The sequence below is a fragment of the Cervus canadensis genome, chromosome 9 (genome assembly GCF_019320065.1).
Source record: "Cervus canadensis isolate Bull #8, Minnesota chromosome 9, ASM1932006v1, whole genome shotgun sequence".
Classification (NCBI taxonomy): domain Eukaryota; kingdom Metazoa; phylum Chordata; class Mammalia; order Artiodactyla; family Cervidae; genus Cervus; species Cervus canadensis.
This window is the reverse complement of record NC_057394.1, coordinates 18,678,783-18,697,603: the sequence shown is the minus strand read 5'-3', so window position 1 is coordinate 18,697,603 and position 18,821 is coordinate 18,678,783. Positions and strand designations below refer to the sequence as shown.

At 41.6% G+C, this 18,821-nt stretch overlaps 1 protein-coding gene across 3 annotated transcripts in view; it reads right to left on the bottom strand.

Moving 5' to 3' along the window:
* Positions 1 to 18,821, bottom strand: part of ABCC4 (ATP binding cassette subfamily C member 4) — a 210,803-nt gene that overhangs the window by 143,929 nt on the left and 48,053 nt on the right. The window lies entirely within an intron of this gene.

Below are 18,821 nucleotides of genomic sequence, written 5' to 3'. Positions count from 1 at the left end.
AGAACCATGTACTTGGACTAAGTTCAAAATGGAAATAACTGCCCCACACAGACTAACAGAACCAATCTAACAGGAATTCCATATCGGAACAAAACTCAGTATCATCTAATTCAAGGCTTGTTGTTTTTCAGTCACTCTGTTGTGCCCGACTCTTTGTGACCCTGCGGACTGTAGTCCACCAGGCTCCTCTGTCCATGGGATTTTCCAGGCCCACCAAATAAAACATAATTCTCAACTTCGAGGGACTGTTTTTTCTTTGGTCCACACACTGCTCCCCATTAATTACAGAAAATTAATCTTCAGTTCTAATAAAGTGTGTGCTCAGTCGCTTCAGTCGGGTCCGACTCTTTGCAACCCTATGAACTGTAGTCCACCAGGCTCCCCTTTCCAAGGAATTCTCTAGGCAAGAATACTGGAGTGGGTTGCCATTCCCTCTTCCAGGGTTCTTTCCGACCCAGGGATCGAACCCGCGTCTATAGGAAGGACATGCCTCTAAGTAAAAACAGTTCACATCCACTTTAGAGAAAACAACATACAAATTAATGCTATTATTTAATGGGATATTATCAATATTTGGTTAAATTTGTTTTCCCTGTGGAAGCCAAATAGTTCTACCATGAAAACAATAAAAGGTAAACAAACTGGATCAAATTTGACCATAAATTAGTAAGTTAATTAACACATTATTAACATTTAAACAAATCAAGAACATCTAAATATTGATTAACAATTATAAAAGCCTAACAATTTTTTTAAGGGACAAAGAACATGTGTTGCAGGAAGGGGGATCCCTTCCAGGGCCTGAAACTGGGCTCTTGTCTAACACTCGGCAATGAATTGTCCAAGGAGACACATGTGCTGACAAACCAAGAGATTTTATTGGGAAAGGGAACCCGGGTGGAGAGCCATAGGGTAAGGGAACCCAGGAGAACAGCTCTGCCGTGTGACTCGCAGTCTTGGGTTTTATGGTGATGGGATTAGTTTCCAGGTGGTCTTTGGCCAATCATTCTAATTCAGAGTCTTTCCTGGTGGCACACGCATCGCTCAGCCAAGATGGATGCTAGCAAGAGGGATTCTGGGAAGTGGACAGAACGTGGTGTCTCCTTTTGACTTTTCCCGAACTCTTCCGGTTGGGGGTGGCTTATTAGTTCCGGTTGGTGGTGGCTTATTAGTTCCGTATTCCCTATCAGGATCTCCTGTCATAAAACAACTCATGCAAATGGTTACTATGGTGCCTGGCCAGGGTGGGCGGTTTCAATCAGTGTGCTTCTCCTAACAATTCCATTGAAGCAGGGATCCATTTATGGGGAGGTGGAGGGTAGGGAGTAGAGAAATTACATATGGGACAATTAAGAGACTCTATAATCTAGGCCAAAACGTAAATTTTGTTCAACTTTTTAAAACATACAGTGCAAGAAATATTAGTCATTCCACCATTTGAAAAATAAACAATGTCTCCTTTCTCAACTGTTTTGAATCAGATGTGAAACTCCATAACCCATGTATGGACACACAAATATCACCATCAAAGGAGCAGAGGAGAAAAGTATGTTCTTTGCACATGAATTGAGTTTTCCAAACTAATGAGAAGTATTAACCCTTTAAGAATCCAATGTTCATTTTAACAGCATCTCCCCCCAAACCCTGCTGCAGTCGGCCTTTAAAACCAAAGACGAGAACTCAGTTCACCATCTTAATGCCGCACTCTCATCACCAGCAAGACTTATATCCAGTGCCGATGACCCTCAGTGCACAGAAGCGCTTCTGTCCCACGGAGTGCTCCAAATGGCCATGCCTTTTGGGTTTTTCATACATTATAATTCTATCTTTCCCCCCGCCATCAGGTTATCCCTTCAACTGACTAGCTCACCATTACCTACTGCTATTTCTAAACTGGGTTCTGGCATTGTAATATCATAAGTGAATCAGGGTAGCAGACCCTGAGTAAGAACCTAAAGGACTCAGAATAGAAAACAGACTCAGGCACTTGTCACTTATTTTGCATTTGGCTTATTTCCTGGTTCATGGCCCTGCCCCCCAGAATTCAGCGTATCAGATAATGGGAATTGTTCCAACAGGCAACTAGGCTGAGAGTATGTTTAGCTCACCTGAAATAGAACACTGCTGTATTTTTCCCAGAGTGTTACCCAGAGTTGCTTAGTAATGCTGTCATATCTGCTTTCAAGATTGCATAATCTAAAGCCATTCATTTCTGCTTTTGAGGGGAGGATGCAGAAACTGCCTAATATCTTCCACCAGCATGAACATAATGGGGACTATTAAACTAATGAGATTGCCATAAAACTAGTCACATTGCCGCTATGGTTGTGCAGAGAAAAACACTGACTGCAGGAAATAAAAAACAAAGTCAATACAAGATCAACCACCTGCTGTTCATCTGACAACTCCACCGCCTTTTTCTCGTTGCTGGCCTGATTTTCCATGGCTGGCACGCAAGCCAGCACAACTACTCAGCTCTCTGCAAGCTTTGAAGGATGTGGCAGTTAGCTCCTGCAAGTACCATTAGACGAAAAATCCACAGCACCTACTGAAGGCACCAAATTCAGCCTCTGAGCATGAGAACCAACATGTGGACTCCAAGCACTGCTGGCTTTCCTGGTGGCTCAAAGAGTAAAGAATCTGCCTGCAATGCAGGAGACACAGGTTCCATCCCGGAGCTGGGAAGATCCCCTGGTAGAAGGAAATGGCAATCCACTCCAGCATTCTTGCCTGGAAAATCCCATGGACAGAGGAGCCTGGTGGGCTACAGTCCATGGGGTTACAAAGAGGCAGACACAACTGGGCAACTAACATTTTACTTTAAGCACCACTGGTGGGTGGAAGCCCCTGATATCCACTGTGAGGTCAGACTGTCAGACCTCACCCCCTCCAAGGACTCTGAGATGATCCCCTGGGAACTCGCCCCCGCCCCCGGCCTGGGATCAGGGAAATTTTGCAGCAATGGGGAAAGCTCACACCTGGACACACCCCTCCTAGAGCTACAAAATACAAAGAAACTATATGGGGCTAAAAATAACTGTGCACATATGCAGTTGGGGCAAATTCTGGACCAAAAGATACAAAAAAGACAAAAAGAACCAACTGCCATTTCTGAAGAGCAGGGACCTAAACCAAAGGTGTGGCAAAAACAGAGTGCCCCCCACCTGACCCCAACCTCCCCCACTCAATACCACAAAAGGATAGGCAAACCACCTAAACTACCCCTCCAGCCTGATCCCTGACCCACCACAACTCTCACCTCATATAAGGAATGAGCTTGCCCTCCTCAATTTGGAGAGAACAAGAGAAACTGTTTACTTGTTTTCCCTCCTGCAACCAGTCCAGAAGCCCCAATACAGCCTTCCCTGAATGTCTCGTGTGGCCTCTAGGAAATTTCTCTTGACTTGGGGAAGACCAAGAACCCTGGTTGGGATCAAGGTGAGCTAGGGCAACAGAAAGGAGGAAAACACAGAAAGGGTAGAAAACTCCACAATGGAGAGAGAAAGGACATCCAAGAACATGCATAAATATACATTTAGGGCTCAGCAAGAGAAGACAATCTAAATGAGAATAAAAATCAACCGTGCACCCAAGAGGAGGAAGGGGAGACTTCTATCAACATTTTTCTTTAATGAATCATGTTTCCCTACATCTAAAAAATAATAATCTATCTTCTCAAATGGAATGCTCAGTGGTAATTTATACATGAGGCCATATGCTGTCTTTTACAGCAACTAAACGGAGAACCATTTTTCCAATTATTTTATCGCTAGTATGCCTCCTATCAGATCAAAATACAAGGGGAAAACAATATACCCACTCTAAACTCACTGAAGGCAAATAATTTCACCGAGAATTTGTCAAAATTATAATATTTTGTAAGGGTTTTTCCTTTTTCCTAATGTTTTCTACGTAGCAAAGTGTTGAATTTGATTGAGGAGGACAAGCAATAAACCTCAAGTAACCAATGGTGCTCACTTTTATAATGTCATAGAACTAGTTGCATTACCCTTCCCTTAGATGCCATTTTGGAAGTTTTCAGAAAATGAAATCTGTGCAGCAGAAAAGAAAAACAAAATTACAAAAGTAGGAGATGCTCCTTAAATAATGTTTACAATATATAGTTTTACAACCAAACATACCGACAGCAGCGATGCCTTAATTTCTCTTACTGACGCATATGAAGGAATTAGGAGAAAAATGCACAGAGCCAAGAACACAAGCTCCTCCCAGAAAACCATCGTTACACACTTTACCCAGTTCCATGTCCCTAAATCCCACGTTCTCCAACTCACTGGATTGTAGCATATAAAATACCAGATGGTACCCAGAACTGTAAATTCCCAGAGGTCACAAGCGAAGAAAAAGGCCTGGTTAGTTCAGCTAATGAGTCCCAGAGGGAGGAGGAAGCAGGGGGTGAAGACTTCAAAACAGAACCAAGGCAGAGCCGATTGCTCTGAAAGACATCCAGAGAGGATGCAGTTCTCTCTGAAATGCCTTCCTTTTCCTCCATAACTAACTCAAAGTCATCACCCCAGCTGAGGGCCTGGGTGAACAGTAAATTGTTTCCAATTATACTAAGTACATGTATGACCTCTATCTTTTCAAAAAAAGCTAACCTAGCTTTGAGGACAAAGTGATAAGCCAGCCACCCAAGGACAACTCCTATACCATATTCCCTGTATGTGAGGTTCCTCGAACAGACAAATACACTCAGAAAGTAAAATGGAAAGCTGCCACTCACGAGGTAGAGACCTGATGATGCATGGTGGCGATGCCTGCACAACAATGCAAATGGACTTAACACCACTGACTCAACTGTAGACTCGAAAACGGCAAGCCTAGTCAATTTTATGTTTTGACTGCACATAGTTAGAAACAATTTTAAAAACATTGACCTTTGAAGACCAAAACGAAAATAACCACCAATCAAAAAACTGTAAATGCAGTGAAATGTTTTAAAGAATGAAGGAGACATGAAAACACAGGTAGACAAAAAAAATGAGAACGTTTAAAAATAGCAATGAGTCATGATTGCAGCACAAACAAACCCCAGGGAAAGGAGGAAGAATATACATGCTGTTCGTTCCCTTTCCAGGGAGACACCACATCTTCACCAGCCCAACCTGGTCTGCTGTTCCCTTTACCATTCTCCAGTACAGAGTTCCCTAAACTTTCTCCATGATTAAGAATCCCTGGGGCACAGATTAAACAATACAGATTTCTAGGCGTCTTCCTTAAAAAATGCTAAGGGAGGGACTTCCCTGGTCCAGTGGCTAAGATTCCATGCTTCCAATGCAAGGGGCCTGGGTTCAATTCCTGGTCATGGAACTAAGATCCCATATGCCACAACTAAGAGCTGATGCGGGGGTAGGGGGGGAGAAGGAGTAGGTGGGCTGTATGGAAAGAGTAGCATGGAAACTTACATTACCATATGTAAGAAGGTAGCCAATGGGAATTTGCTTTGTGACTCAGGGAATTCAAACCTAGAGGGGTGGGATAGGGAGGGAGGTGAGAGGGATGTTCAAGTGGGAGGTGCACTGCTAAGCCTCTTCAGTTGTGTCTGACTGTAGCCTGCCAGTCTCCTTCTTCCATGGAATCTTCCAGGCAAGGATACTGGAGTGGGTTGCCATTTCCTTCTCCAGGGGATCTTCCGGACCCAGGGATTGAACCTGGGTCTCCTGCACTGCAGGCAGACTCTTTACCATCTGAGCCACCAGGGAAGCCTGAGATTTAGAAACAGAGATACTCTAGACTTGTCCTGAAAAAAACGGGAATAGCTCAGTTGGTAAAGAATCCACCTGCAATGCAGAAGACCCTGGTTCAATTCCTGGGTCAGGAAGATCCGCTGGAGAAGGGATAGGCTACCCACTCCAGTATCCTTGTCTTGGGATTCCCTTGTGGCTCAGCTGGTAAAGAATCCACCTGCAACACGGGAGACCTGGATTTGATCCCTCGGTTGGGAAGATCCCCTGGAGAAAGGAAAGACTGCCCACTCCAGTATTCTGGCCTGGAGAATTCCGTGGGCTATACAGTCCATGGGATCACAAAGAGTCAGACATGACTGAGCGACTTTGACTTTCACTTTCTTTCACTATCAAAGCCTAAGAGGGATTCCCTGATGGTTCAGATGGTGCAGAATCTGCCTACAATGAAGGAGACCTGGGTTTGATCCCTGGTCAGGGAAGATCCTCGCCTGGAATAGGAAATGGCAACCCACTTCAGTATTCTTGTCTGGAGAATCCCATGGACAGAGGAGCCCGGCCAGCTATAGTCCATGGAGTTGCAAACAGTCAGACACAGCTGAGTATACACAGCATGGCACATACCCAAAACTTAGGAATTTAGTTACATTAACTTTTGATGGAAGGGGATAGGAATTTTGTTGTTGTTGAGGAATTTTTGAAAGAAAGCAGGTATTACCAATTAGCTTTCCAGACTGATTACCTAGTAAAAACCTATTACTCCCCATTACACACAGCCCACCTCCAGGGGTACACATATTGTCACTATGGGACTGGCACAGCTCAAGTGGAACAGCCTGCTACCAAACTCAGTCTCCCAACAACTGCAACAAAATAAATCCCATCTGAAGGTAACTTTGGCATATGCAGCCAAAAAAAAAAAAAAAATATGGATCAAAAAGACATTCCATGTAAGGCCATGAACACAGACATCTTTCACCATAAAACTAGCAAACACAGTGAATGTAGTAGACCATGAATGTAGCTAGTGAGGAGGTAAAGGGCAGTCAATACAGTGACGAAACAACACAATATATATAAGACGGTTACTATATTAATATGTGTGACTGGATAAAGACTGAAAAAGAATCTACAAAAATGATGCCTGCCATTATAGAATGGTGGTGTTTGGGGTATTTCCTCCCAAATTTTGGAATAACAGTAAGCAAACCAGCGATGCTTACGAAACAGCCCAAGTTTCAAGGCAGACTGCCTTTGTGGATTCCCATCAGAACTAGGACTTCGAACCAACACTTTTCCCCACTTCTATAATAAACCCCTGAGGGCTGAATCCTTTCTTTTCTCCATCTCTCATGATTATAATGCATTAAAAGGTCCACAACTAATTCATTTTGCTATTTTGTCTAACATGTACTGTACTACATCAGTTCACATATGAGATGAAAGAAGACATTATTCTTTTCTTTCAATGACCCACCACTCTCACTAAACGCTTCACTAAATGGGCAAAACAGTAAGAATGAAATGAAGGAATCAACAGCCAGATGTGATATCCTTTCCAATCATATTTCCAGCTGACTCACAACTTCACATGTACCCACACACAATAGCCTTCAGATGCATTTTCCTAAATCACTACTCTGATCCATTTACTACCTTAATCAAAATTTCCAAGGGTTCCTTCCCCTTTACCAGCTCAGTAACTCCAACAGCCTTGAGCTCATGATCAAGACCCTGGTCCCAAAATTCCTTTCTAGATGTATGTTGGAGCCTCATGCTATGCCAACTGTGGTTCTAAAATTTCCTGAATGAATCACTTCAGCTTCCTACTCCAACACTGTCCCCCTGCAGGCATACATACTGACACAGAATCACAGACAGGCACACATCACTCCACCCATCGGAGGGTTCCTCTCCTAAACCATTAAGTCTGTACACCTGTGTACCACTTAACACCCATATTTCTATTTCGTCTAATTATAGGTATTCTAGCCTTCTGGGACTGAGTGCCAGTAATGCAGATGACAGGAATGTGTGAACACTAGCTAAATTCCAGGGACTAAGTTAAATGCTTTACACAGATTGGCTCATTTAATCCTCTCTACAACCATAAGAGTTGGGTACTTTACTATTACAAATGAGGAAATGTAGGCTTAGAGCAGCTAGCCTAAGTATAATGTCTACAAAAAGGAAAACTGTGATTCATACAAAAGCACTCAAACTACAGAGTCTTGTTGTGTGTATGACCTTCTACGCTCCTAAACGGAACACATGAATGACCCTGTAACAGGTGTTCTGCAAAACCAGTGCTCACAAAAACCCCATGAAGCATATATTCTCTCCTTCAGCATTTAAACTCAGGACACAGGCTCTGAGAAGTGGGTTCACTCACTCACAGTTCAGCAGACAGCAAAATCGAGACAGGATCTCAGGTCTGACTGCACTCAGAGCCTACACTCCTAGTCTCTCTCCTATCTGACCTGCCACAGTGTCATCTACCAAATACTTGGCACCTGATTCAATGAGCCTGATCACCCAGTGGCACAGGAGATTCCCAGCTTAGAATCTGAGCCACGGGAGAACTACGGAATGGCCACCATCCTTCAGGTTTATACCTGCAGTGCACCTCCACTGAGAAACGTTAAACATCTGATCCACATGGTACTGCAACATATTAGTAGATCTTGATTATAACATACAAGAAAAAAATTAAGCTAAAAATGCATTTGAGGCCTATCACTATCACCTGGTACCTTTTAAAAGTCCCCCATGCAAAAAAAAAAAACCAAAACAAAACACTGCTAGCCCAGTGGTTAAGACTCCATGATTAACTAAGATCCCACAGTTCATGTGGCGAGAAATAAATAAAATCCACCCCCCAAGCCATTAAAATGGATTTCTGCAGAGAGGGCTCGGTATCAGTGTTGTTTTTAAATTTTCATGAATCTATAGTGCAGCAGTTTGGGAACCACGGAGCTAAGTCTTCCCTTCCAGTTTGCACTGCACCCCACATAGCAGGTAGTTACCAGCTGGTAGTATGCAATTGACACCCTTTATTCTCAAGCAACAGAAACTTTGAACAAAGTAGTTTAAACCAAACAGCCTCTCCTTCCTTAACCTGCTTTGCTCAATCTCCTGCCCACAGAAAAGTAAACCTTCACCCAGAGGCTCCTTGATGAGATACTTCACAAAATGCAATTTTATATCAGAAATAAAGGGGGGGAAATGTTTTTAAAACTGCTAAACAATTTCAAATTTATATCAGAAATTCAAATTTATATCAGAAATAAAGGGGGGAAAATGTTTTTAAAACTGCTAAACAGTGCAAGAAACATTACTAGCACATTCTAATTTTGTCTGGAAGTTAGAAAATACCATTAGGGTGAACCCATGGACTGCAACAGGCCAGGCTTCCCCGTCCTTCACCATCTCTTGGAAAACTCATGTCCATTGATTCAGTGATGCCATCCAACCATCTCCTCCTGTTTTCACCTTGTTCTCCTGCCTTCAGTCTTTCCCAGCATCAGAAACAAAGTGAAAGTCTCTGTTGTGTCCAACTCTTTGCGACCCCATGGACTATGGAATTCTCCAGGCCAGAATACTGGAGTGTCTGTCTGTATGTACATCAAAAACAAACCAGTGAGTCTGTTCTTTTCTTGCTCTGTGATCAGCCCCAAGTTTGGAGGTGATGTGACTGCAAATCCCAGCTCTCCCACTGCCTCTTGGAGAAGAAAGACTAACAGCTCCATGACAATAGGATACTTGCTATAAAGGAGGAAGGCAAAGGATGCTTTGGGAACCAAAGAAAGGGAATGTCTAACTGCCGAAGAAGGCATTTTCTTTCAGACTTTAAAGAGCAGGTGATACCTGAACATAACCTTGAATTGAACACTGGCCAGACTGAGAAGGGAGAGGAAGAGATTCCAGGTCTCAGGAAAACATATGCAAAGGCACGGGAGCCCTGAAGAGCATGTATGTGTGGAGAAAGACAGGTCGCTGGGGACGCCCAGGCTGAAGGTCCTCTAGAGTTTATGCATGGGACAGCTCACCATGGTGTGGAGTTGCAGGTGAAACTTTCTCAGAAGAGATTCTACTTGAATTTAACTTTGAAAATGGCCATGAGGAGGGTAGACAAAGTGAGAAAAGTGGGAATCCTAGATGGAAAAATAGCATCCAGGGAAGAAATGACCCAGCAATTAGGGAAGGCAGAATGCAAACCAGGCTTCTTGGACTAAAGAAGCAGAGATAAGCAAAGAAGTGAAAATGTGAGAGTGTTAGTCATTCAGTTGTGTTGGACTCCTTGTGACCCGGTGGATTGTAGCCCGCCAGGCTCCTCTGTCCATGGAATTCTCCAGGCAAGAATATTGGTAGTAATTCCTTTCTCCAGGGGATCTTCCCCAAACAATGAAGGGTCCATAGGTATTATCTATTGTTGCAGAGCATGGGCACAAGAAGAGCTTGGTAGTTGTGGTGCACAGGCTTAGTTGCTTGGCAGCATATGGGATCCTCTCAAACCAGGGATTGACTGGCATCCCCTGCATTGGCATGTAGACTCTTACCCACTGGACACTGGACCACCAGGAAAGTCCTGAAAACATTTTTAAGATAAAAAAATATTTAAGCATAATCTTGCTCAATCATTTTATTTTACAGATGAGAAAACAAGGCTTAAATTGATACAGTGGGCCAATATATAGTGAAGTTGACAAAGCACTTATCCTGAGATTCAACCATTCTACACCTAAGTTGTACTCCATAGCCATGCTTCTCAAAGCTTTTGCTGTCATGTCACATGTTGAAAATATTAATATTCCTCTGCATGCAAATACCATCTCCCCTAGTATCACAGACATAACTCATTGATAAGACAAAGCTTTGTTTACTGTCTACCACTGACTCAGAACTTTGGCAGTATCTGGGAAGGGGGAAGTCAGAATCAGAACTTATTGGGAAATGGGAATTTTAAGGCAGGTACTTCATTGTGAGAGCTTTATTAAGATTAAGGATCATGATACAACAGTTCAGGATGATGGAAACAGCATGGTAAGGATTTTGAGGCAAGAAATTCAAAGAACCTTAGGGCAAAAACTATCTGCTGATGCTTTTCATTGAAGAGTTGATAAGTCTGTGGGGAAATTTCTGCTATGAACAATCAAATGATTTGTGTGAGTGAAGGACCCCTGGGACATAAAGTAATGCTAATGCAGTGAAATAACAAAACTATGTTATTGTCAACAGGAAGATCTGACTTCCATTTTCAGTGTCCTAGATGAGCATGGGAGTAAATGATTTTGGTTCTTGTTTCACTGCAAGCACTGCCATGAACAGGTGAGGCAGCTCATGGATAGGGTGGACCAGAGAGGGGCTCTGGTCAACCCAGGACCTGAATTGGTCAATTTTAGGGCAGGAGAGATGCACTCTTAACCCATTCGTGCATGCCCCAGGAGGTCAGCATCCTGGCTTAGCACCTGACTTAGCAAAAGAGATAACTATTAAAAAATTTCACAGCGATATTGTTTGTGAGGACATTAAATTGAAAAATAATTCATCAATAGGAGAGTGAATAGATACCTTGTGATATATTCAAATAAAGTGGGATATTCTGAAAAATAATGTTACAACTTCATATATCAATATATGACTCATAAATACAGTCTTAAGTATTTCCATAGAAATTGTGAAATTATTTGTTCTAGTTCTGTGTAGAATGCCGTTGGTAGCTTGATAGGGATTGCATTGAATCTATGGATTGCTTTGGGTAGAATAGCCATTTTGACAATATTGATTCTTCCAATCCATGAACACGGTATGTTTCTCCATCTGTTTGTGTCCTCTTTGATTTCTTTCATCAGTGTTTTATAGTTTTCTATGTATAGGTCTTTTGTTTCTTTAGGTAGATACACTCCTATTTTATTCTTTTTGTTGCAATGGTGAACGGTATTGTTTCCTTAATTTCTCTTTCTGTTTTTTCATTGTTAGTATATAGGAATGCAAGGGATTTCTGTGTGTTAATTTTATATCCTGCGACTTTACTATATTCATTGATTAGCTCTAGTAATTTTCTGGAAGAGTCTTTAGGGTTTTCTATGTAGAGGATCATGTCATCTGCAAACAGTGAGAGTTTCACTTCTTCTTTTCCTATCTGGATTCCTTTTACTTCTTTTTCTGCTCTGATTGCTGTGGCCAAAACTTCCAACACTATGTTGAATAGTAGTGGTGAGAGTGGGCACCCTTGTCTTGTTCCTGATTTCAGGGGAACTCAGCAATTAAAAATCAGTAATGAACTACTTGAACACTCAGCAACAGGAATTAATCTCAAAAGCACACTTAGAAAAAGAAACTAGACACACACAAAAGTTAAACATCAAAGATACAGAAATCAGAATAGCCATTTCTTATAGAAGGTAAGGGACAGACAGAAAGGGGTAGAAGAAAAGTTTCTTGGGCGATAGGGATGTTCTATATCTCAATTAGAGTGTATGTTATACAACTGTATATGTTTTTAAAGCTCATCAAATTGTATACTTAAGATCTCAACATTGTATGAAAGGTAGCCCTACTTCAATAAAGATTCAAAAAAATTAAAGAAGCAGAAAAAAAATAAAAAGAAAATACCATTAGAAGAGAAAGTCCAAACAAGGTATCAGATGCTGTAAGAGAGTCATTCTATTTTCATAAATACCACACTGTCTTGAACAATACTCAAGATCCTGGTCTCTTGGAAATATAACTGCAAACTCATAAACAAAATATTAGATTGACCATAAGAAATCACTGTTTCATAACCCCAAATCAGTTGAATATGTCATTCCATGTGTAAAATAAACATTAGCCATTCAGTCGTGTCTGACTCTTTGTGATCCCGTGGACTGTAGGCCGCCAGGCTCCTCCGTTCATGGAATTCTCCAAGCAAGAATACTGGAGTGGGTTGCCATGCCCTTCTCCAGGGGATCTCCCCAACCCAGGGGTCAAACCCAGGTCTCCCACATTACAGGCAGATTCTTCATTGTCTGAGCCACCAGGGAAGCCGCAAGTCCGGGCCAAATTTAAAGCAATATAGTGTCTGTACTGAAACAGAATTAGTTTTAAATAAAAGACTGAAAATGAACATCACTGTGGATTATAATATCGGTGAAGCACAATTTTCCTCCCAATCTCATCTCCCTCTGTTCCTCAGAAGCAAGCATCATCTTGTTTCTGTTTACCATTTCCTTACCTTTTAAGTTCTAGAGTTTTATCTGAATGTATTTCCAGGCACTATGATATTTAGTTTTGTTTGCTTTTTGAGCTTTAAACAGTACATATTGTAATAGCCAGGACATGGAAGCAACCTAGATGCCCATCAGCAGACGGATGGATAAGGAAGCTGTGGTACATATACACCATGGAATATTACTCAGCCATTAAAAAGAATTCATTTGAATCAGTTCTAATGAGATGGATGAAACTGGAGCCCATTATACACAATGAAGTAAGCCAGAAAGATAAAGACCAATACAGTATACTAACACATATATATGGAATTTTAAAAGATGGTAACAATAACCCTATATGCAAAACAGAAAAAGAGACACAGATGCATGGAACAGACTTTTGGACTCTCTGGGAGAAGGCGAGGGTGGGATGTTCTGAGAGAATAGCATTGAAACAAGTATACTATCAAGGGTGAAACAGATCACCAGCCCAGGTTGGATGCATGTGTGGATGCATGTGTTGTTTTTCAAATGCTAAGTCAAGTATCCCTACGGACTGTAGCCTGCCAGGCTTCTCTGTCCATGGGATTTCCCAGGCAAGAATACTAGAGTGGGCTGTCATTTCTTCTTCAGGGAATCTTCCCAACCCAGGGACCGAGCCCGTGTTTCCTGCCCTGGCAGGTGGGTTCTTTACCACGGAACCACCAGGGAAGCCCTACAGATCTACAGTGAAAGATAAAGGGAAACTGGGATGTTTGCAGGGAATCAAGTCATCTTAGAAGCTGAAACAACGAATGAGGAAATCTCTCCTGCAAACCACCTTTTGGGTAACAAACACTAAAGAGAATTAGGATGAGATATCAGTCACATTAAGAAATCTGGCAAACTGATCAGATTCTGCAGGTAAATCTGCCCTGGGTAACAGGCAGCAGAGAACACTCAATGACATCCCTCACTATCTGCTCTGGCTTTACCTGGCATTGGGAGCAAACTAACCCATTATCAGGACTCACCATGGGAAAACATGCTTTTTAAAATCTCTGTGCCATATGACAAGACCATCCCAATTAGTGACACTGTCATGCTGCCCGCCTCAGGTCTGAACATCCATAGCATTCAGGCATGAAGACAAGGACAGGACTGGCAAATGGGAGATACATTCTCACTACTGACTTGGGCTGGAGATTGACAACCATCTTCAATGCAGGCTCAGCTTGCTTTAAGTTCTCATCTTTCCCCATCCCAGGTCCACCTCCCATGCTCTAAGCTGGGGGAGTTATTACCCTTTGAGATTTGAAGCTGGGGGAGTACTCCTTCTTCTATGCCCCAACCATAAACAGACAGGAATTAAGACACTGGTCTCACCGTAAAGGTGATAGGTGACTCATGCTGGGAGTATCACCAGGGACTCCTGACGATTTTCTAAAAGGAGACAGTATAAGGTTTAAACCCTGTTCATTTAACCTATATGCTGAGCACATCATGAGAAACACTGGGCTGGATGGGAACATTTCATGCAAAGATGGGTTCAATAAAGGACAGAGATGGTAGTGGCCTAACAGAAGCAGAAGATATTAAGAAGAGGTCGCAAGAATACACAGAGGAACTGTACAAAAAAAAAGATCTTCACGACCCAGATAATCATGATGGTGTGATCACTCACACTCACCTAGAGCCAGACATCATGGAATGTGAAGTCAAGTGGGCCTTAGGAAGCATCACTATGAACAAAGCTAGTGGAGGTGATGGAATTCCAGTTGAGCTATTTCAAATCCTGAAAGATGATGCTGTGAAAGTGCTGCACTCAATATGTCAGCAAATTTGGAAAACTCAGCAGTGTCCACAGGACTGGAAAATTTCAGTTGTCATTCCAATCCCAAAGAAAGGCAATCCCAAAGAATGCTCAAACTACCACACAATTGCACTCATCTCATACACTAGTAAAGTGATGCTTAAAATTCTCCAAACCAGGCTTCAGCAATACGTGAACCGTGAACTTCCAGATGTTCAAGCTGGTTTTAGAAAAGACAGAGGAACCACAGATCAAATTGCCAACATCTGCTGAATCATCAAAAAAGCAAGAGAGTTCTAGAAAAACAGTTATTTCTGTTTTATTGACTATGCCAAAGCCTTTGACTGTGTGGATCACAATAAACTGTGAAAATTCTGAAAGAGATTGGAATACCAGACCACCTGACCTGCCTCTTGAGAAACCTGTATGCAGGTCAGGAAGCAACAGTTAAAACTGGACAGGGAACAACAGACTGCTTCCAAATAGGAAAAGGAGTACGTCAAGGCTGTATATTGTCACCCTGCTTATTTACCTTATATGCGAGAACATCATGAGAACAGCTGGGCTGGAGGAAGCACAAGCTGGAATCAAGATAGGAGGGAGAAACATCAACAACCTCAGACATGCAGATGATACCACTCTAATGGCAGAAAGTGAAGAGGAAGTAAAGAGCCTCTTCATGAGGGTGAAGGAGGAGAGGGAAAGAGCCAGCTTAAGACTAAACACTAAAAAAAACTAAGACCATGGCATCCGGGCCCATTACTTCATGGCAAATAGAAGGGGAAAAGGTCAAAGTAGTGACATATTTCCTCTTCTTGGGCTCTAAAATCACAACGGATGGTGACTGCAGCCATGAAATCAGAAGACAGTTGCTGCTTGGAAGGAAAGCGATGTTAAACCTAGACAGTGTGTTGAAAAGCAGAGACATTACTCTGCCGACAAAGGTCTGTATAGTCAAGGCTATGGTTTTTCCAGTAGTCATGTACGGATGTGAGAGTTGGACCATAAAGAAAGCTGAGCATCAAAGAATTGATGCCTTCGAACTGTGGTGCTGGAGAAAACTCCTGAAAGTCCCTTGGACATCAAGGAGATCAAACCAGTCAGTCCTAAGGGAAATCAACCCTGAATATTCACTGGAAGGACTGATGCTGAAGCTGAAACTCCAATACTTTTGGCCACCTGATGCAAAGAACTGATTCCTTGCAAAAGTCTCTGATGCTGGAAAAGATTGAGGGCAGAAGGAGAAGAGGGTGTGAGGGGATGAGATGACATCACTGATGCAATGGACATGAACTTGGGCAAACTTCAGGAGATAGTGAGGGTCAGGGAGGCCTGGTGTGCTGCAGTCCATGGGGTTGCAAAGAGTTAGACAGGACTAGGCGACTGAACAACAACAAGGTTTAAAACACTATTCCTTTGACGGATCTGTGTTCTTAATGCCAGTTAGCTGACTTCACAAAAAACACAGCCCATGTTGCATAATACTGGTTTTTGGTAAGAAGTTTGAAAAAAAAATGCCTTGGAGACCAGGAATCTGAATAGACACCATGAGCTGCTTCAACAGACCACCAATTAGAGTCACTAATCCAAATGAAATGTCATATTCATAAAAACTTTTCATTTAGTCCTCAAACAGAAAGATCAATGATCAAGTGTGAATGTAAAATAATGTCATCACAATTGAGTCTGGAAGTTCCTTAAAATACTAAAGATAAAATTAGCATATTGTATAGCAATTCAACTTCCTGGAGATGCACTCAGAAGAACTGAAAACACAGACACAAATACTGGTATACCCATGTTCCCAACAGCATTATTCACAACAGCCAAATGTAGGAACAACCAAAATGTCCAATAACAGATGAAAGGATGCACAGAATGTAGTATAGACCTGTAATGGAATGTTATTCAGCCTTTAAAAGGAATTGAATTCTGACACCTGAATCATCTAGAGTCAGTAAATTCAGAGAAGTAGAATGGTGGTGAGGGGCTGGAGAGTCAGTGTTTAATGGGTACAGAGTTTCAGTCTGGGATGATGAAAAAGTTCTGAAGATGAATAGCACTGATGGCTGAACAACAACTTGAACAGACCTAAAGTCACTAAATGGTGCACTTAAAAAGGGTTAAAATGCGGGCTTCCCTGGTGGTGCAGTAGCTATGCGCTCCCAATGCAGGGGGCCCAGGTTCGAGCCCTGGTTAGAAAACTAGATCTCACATGCCGCAAATAAGATCTGGTGCAGCCAAATAAATATATTAATTTTTAAAAAAGAAGTTAAAATGGTAAGCTTGATGTTGTGTATATTTTACATTTTTTTTTTAAAAAAGCAATGACCAAAAAAAAAAAAAAAGCAATGACCAAAAGTAATTTTACCAAAGCAGTCAAAAGGTAAATAAGTCATCCGTATATGTGATATATCCCAAAGGATCATTCAAAGTTACAACTGTGACTTAGCAGCCATTTATAACACCCAAGCTGATTTCTTTCCAGGAGGTGGGGCCTGAGCATGAACCACAGTCCTTCCAAGGGGCCTTTCAGCAGCACCAGCTTTGGCTCTAAGCAATCAGTCTGCCGGTAACCTGCAAAGACATGTTGAATTTCTCCACCCCAGAGGGATCCTAGATGCAAAGCTGTGCAGGAAGAAACAATTCTTTCTCACGTTTCTGGAATTTCTGGTTATGTCTGTGGTTTACCCCAACAATACCTGACTTCGTAAAGGGACAATTCTCTTAGCCTAATCAAGCCAGCAAATTAATGGCTTTGGGAGATGTTTACATTCATCTAAGCAAATGTGCCAGGGCCAGATCGGATTTCCCAAAGGCAATGTTCCAAAGTGTTAGTGCGAAGAGGAAGAAAAACAGGTGGACGGTGGCTCACCTGTGCAGCCAAGAGAGAGCTTTATTTCACTGAACCATCAGACCTAACAAAAGATTTTTACAATGCAGGTCTGGTGAAATTTCCTATTTATTTATGGGAGCTAAGCATGATCTGGAATCACAAACATCTAGCTAAATTTTGGGAATCAGAGTGTCTATCTCCTAAATAATAGATGGTATCATAGAATATTAAAGAACGTGATGAATGACAAGGAAGACCCCTGACCAGAGTGTAGACCATTTCCACATCACCCAGGAGGAAACTGGCTCAGATGCTGCAGCCAAACACAGACAGTGAGATACCAGGCCCCCGGGGATGACAGAGCCCTGAGATTAACAAGACTCCGCTCAAGGGAAAATGAGGAGACAAGTCACATTTTGCCAACAAATGTACCCCCAGGAAGCAGAAGTCTAAATAAGTAGCAACTAGATGAAAGAAGTGATAATTTCAATTTAAACTGTTTGGCTTTAGACGTCAATGACAATTTTAATTGCTTTGTAATAAAAATTGCATATTTAAGGTGTACAATGTGATGCTCTGATACAGACAATGGCAAATAATTACTAAAGCCACTTAACACATTGAAGATGTTGTTGTCCTTTTTGTGTGTGTCTGCTATGTCAGTAAATTTTAAAGTATATAATACAGTCAAATGAAAATTCTTAAAAAAGTAAACAGGGCAGAGATATCCAGGATCAAGTTTATAAACGGCACTTCAGCTCCTGACACTGGCAATTTCTCTGTAAATCCACCTGAAATCCTCACTCCCTTTACACTAGTTAAGGCCAGGGTAACCTATGGAATAATCTTATGGGTATTTCTCAGCACAAAAGCACTAAAAACATCAAACCAGGTCATACTAAAACTGCTGTAATGCTAACTAAAGAAAAAAAGGAAATCTATTATGAAAAAAACTAAATGAATGGCAACCAACAAATTCTCTCTAAAATTACTAAAAACAATGAAAAATTTCAAGTTTTATCCAAACATCTATTTTCTTTACTACTGTTATGAACAAGCACAACTATATAACACAATGAGTGAGTCTATATGTGGCATGGATTCCATTTACATTTTTTTTTCCATTTACATTTTTTTAGTAAACATAATTATAATGAATATGATTAGATGCGATGTTTGAAAAAAAAAGATGCTGTAGCCAGCATCTTATTCCCTTTCTCAAATACATTCTTTTCTCCTAGATTTAATTTTATAGATTCAATTACAGAAGCTTTCTAGTAAATACAACTTTGTGT